Source organism: Physeter macrocephalus, chromosome 11 (genome assembly GCF_002837175.3).
Source record: "Physeter macrocephalus isolate SW-GA chromosome 11, ASM283717v5, whole genome shotgun sequence".
Lineage (NCBI taxonomy): Eukaryota > Metazoa > Chordata > Mammalia > Artiodactyla > Physeteridae > Physeter > Physeter macrocephalus.
This window is the reverse complement of record NC_041224.1, coordinates 163,415,902-163,418,828: the sequence shown is the minus strand read 5'-3', so window position 1 is coordinate 163,418,828 and position 2,927 is coordinate 163,415,902. Positions and strand designations below refer to the sequence as shown.

Here is a 2,927-nt window from a genome sequence, read left to right as displayed (position 1 = left end):
ATCAAAGATGACACAAACAGATGGAGAGCTATACCATGTTCTTGGATTGGAAGAATCAATATTGTCAAAAATGACTATACTACCCAAGGCAATCTACAGACTCAATGCAATTCCTATCAAATTACCAATGGCATTTTTCACAGAACTAAAACAAAAATTTTAAAATTTATATGGAAACACAAAAGACCCCAAATAGCTAAAGCAAACCTGAGAAAGCAAACAGTGCTGAAGGAATCAGGCTCCGTGACTTCACACTATACTACGAAGGTACAGTCATCAAAACCGTATGGTAGTGCTCACTTTGGCAGCACATATACTAAAATTGGAACGATACAGAGAAGATTAGCATGGCCCCTGCACAAGGATGACACACAAATTCATAAAGCATTTCATATTTTGTGCCCTTCCTCACCGTCCGGACACCCTTTGCTCATCAGCTCCAAAGGAAAAGCTATGGGTCAAAAGCACAAAGTCTGGCACTCAATGATGAAACTGATTTTTCACGATAAAAAAAAAAAAAGGGGTATGGTACTGGTACAAAAATATAGATCAAAAGTCTTTTTTAAATATAGACCAATGCAATAGGGTAGAAAGCCCAGAAACAAACCCACACACGTATGGTCAATTAATCTATGACAAAGGAGGCAAGAATATACAACGCAGAAAAGACAGTCTCTTCAATAAGTGGTGCTGGGAAAACTGGACAGGTACATGTGAAAGTATGAAGTTAGAACTTTCTTTAACACCATATACAAAAATAAACTCAAAATGGGTTAAAGACGTAAATGTAAGATCTAATACTATAAAACTCTTAGAGAAAAACATAGGCAGAACACTCTCTGACATAAACCGCAGCAATATATTTTTGGATCCACCTCCTAGAGTAATGAAAATAAAAACAAAAATAAATAAATGGGACCTAATTAAACTTAAAAGCTTTTGCACAGCAAAGGAAACCATAAACAAAATGAAAAGACAACTCACAGAATGGGAAAAAAATATTTGCAAATGAAGTGACTGACAAGGGATTGATCTCTAAAATATACACACAGCTCATGCAGCTCAGTATCAAAAGCACAAACAACCCAATCAAAAAAATGGTCAGATCTAAATAGGCATTTTACCGAAAAGGACATACAGATGGCCAAAAAGCACATGAAAAGATGCTCAACGTCTCTAATTATTAAAGACTTGCAAATCAAAACTGCAGTGAGGTATCACCTCACACTGGTCAGAATGGGCATCATCAAAAACCCTACAAACAATAAATGCTGGAGAGGGTGTGGAGAAAAGGGAACCCTCTTGCACTGTTAGTGGGAATGTAACAGCACTCTTTACAATAGCCAGGACATGGAAGCAACCTAAATGTCCATCGACAGATGAATGGCTAAAGAAGATGTGGCACATATATACAATGGAATATTACTCAGCCTTAAAAGGAAACAAAATTGAGTTATTTGTAGTGAGGTGGATGGACCTAGAGTCTGTCATACAGAGTGAAGTAAGTCAGAAAGAGAAGGACAAATATCACATGATATCACATATGTGGAATCTAAACAAAAGTGATACAAATGAACTTATTTACAAAACAGAAACAGACTCACAGACTTGGAAAACAAACTTATGGTTACCAAAGGGGGAAGGTGGGTGGGAGGGGTAAATTAGGCATCTGGGATTAACATATACACACTACTATATACAAAATAGATAATCAACAAAGACCTACTGTATAGCACAGGAAACTCTACTCAATATCCTGTAATAAGCTATATGGGAAAAGAATCTGAAAAAGAATAGCTATATGTACATGTGTAATTGAATCACTTTGCTGTACACCTGAAACTAACACAATATTGTAATTCAACTATACTCCAAAATAGAGTAAAATTTAAATTAAAATAGCATTAATCTTTAGGAAATACAAATCAAAATCACAATGAGGTACCACTTCATACCCACTAGGATGGCTATAATATGTAAATGGAAAATAACAATTGTTGGTGAGGATGCAGAGAAACTGGAACCCTCATACATTGTGGGAGATGTAACATGATACAGCCACTTCAGAAAATAGTTAAAGAAATAGTATCAAATAACCCAGCAATTCTATTTCTAGATATCCATAAATATCAAGGAGAATCAAAAACATACATTCAAGCAAAATTTGTACAGGAATGTTCATAGGAACATTATTCATGTCAGCATACAAACAGAAACAACCCAAAATGGCCATCAACGTATGAATAGATAAATAAAATGTAATAACTCCATACAGTATTTTGTTTAGTATTTAGCCGTAAAAAATACTGATTTGGCCAAAAAGTATTTAGCAAAAAATGAAGTGTTGATACATGCTATGATGTATCTTGAAAATGTTATGCTAAGTGAAAGAAGTCATGTATAAAAGGTCACATAATATATGATTCTATTTATATGAAATGTCCAGAATAGACAATACCATAGAAATAGAAAGTAGATTAGGGAGGGGTGAATTGGGAGGTACCAGGTTTCTTTTTACAAATATTTATAAAAATATTCAGTGATGCAAACACTCTGGAATTAGACAGTAATGATGGCTGTACAACAGTGTGAGTATTAAAAAAAACACTGAATTTACACCTTAAATGATTTAAACTGTGAATTTTATGTTATATAGATTTTGCATCGATTAAAAATGGTATTATTTTATAGGAGACATAGTTAAATTTAAAATATAAATATATGTAAATGGATATATATTTCATTATTTTATTAATTTATTAAAATTTAAATCATGGAACAGAATGAACAAAATATGTTTAAGGTTCAATATTACCCTTTATACAGAAAATATATATTTAAATAATTATGGACAATGCTTTGGGTATGCTGATTTACTATCTATAGTCTATCACTTTTATAAAGTTGAGCACTTTTACACTTGAATA

The 2,927-nt window shown here is 33.1% G+C and overlaps 1 non-coding gene across 1 annotated transcript; it reads left to right on the top strand.

Annotated features, from left to right (window-relative positions):
* The first annotated feature begins 292 nt into the window (after nucleotides 1-292).
* On the top strand, nucleotides 293-399 carry LOC112066805 (U6 spliceosomal RNA). The gene has a single exon (XR_002892885.1). It is a non-coding gene; the product is annotated as a U6 spliceosomal RNA (small nuclear RNA).
* The last annotated feature ends 2,528 nt before the right edge of the window (nucleotides 400-2,927 follow it).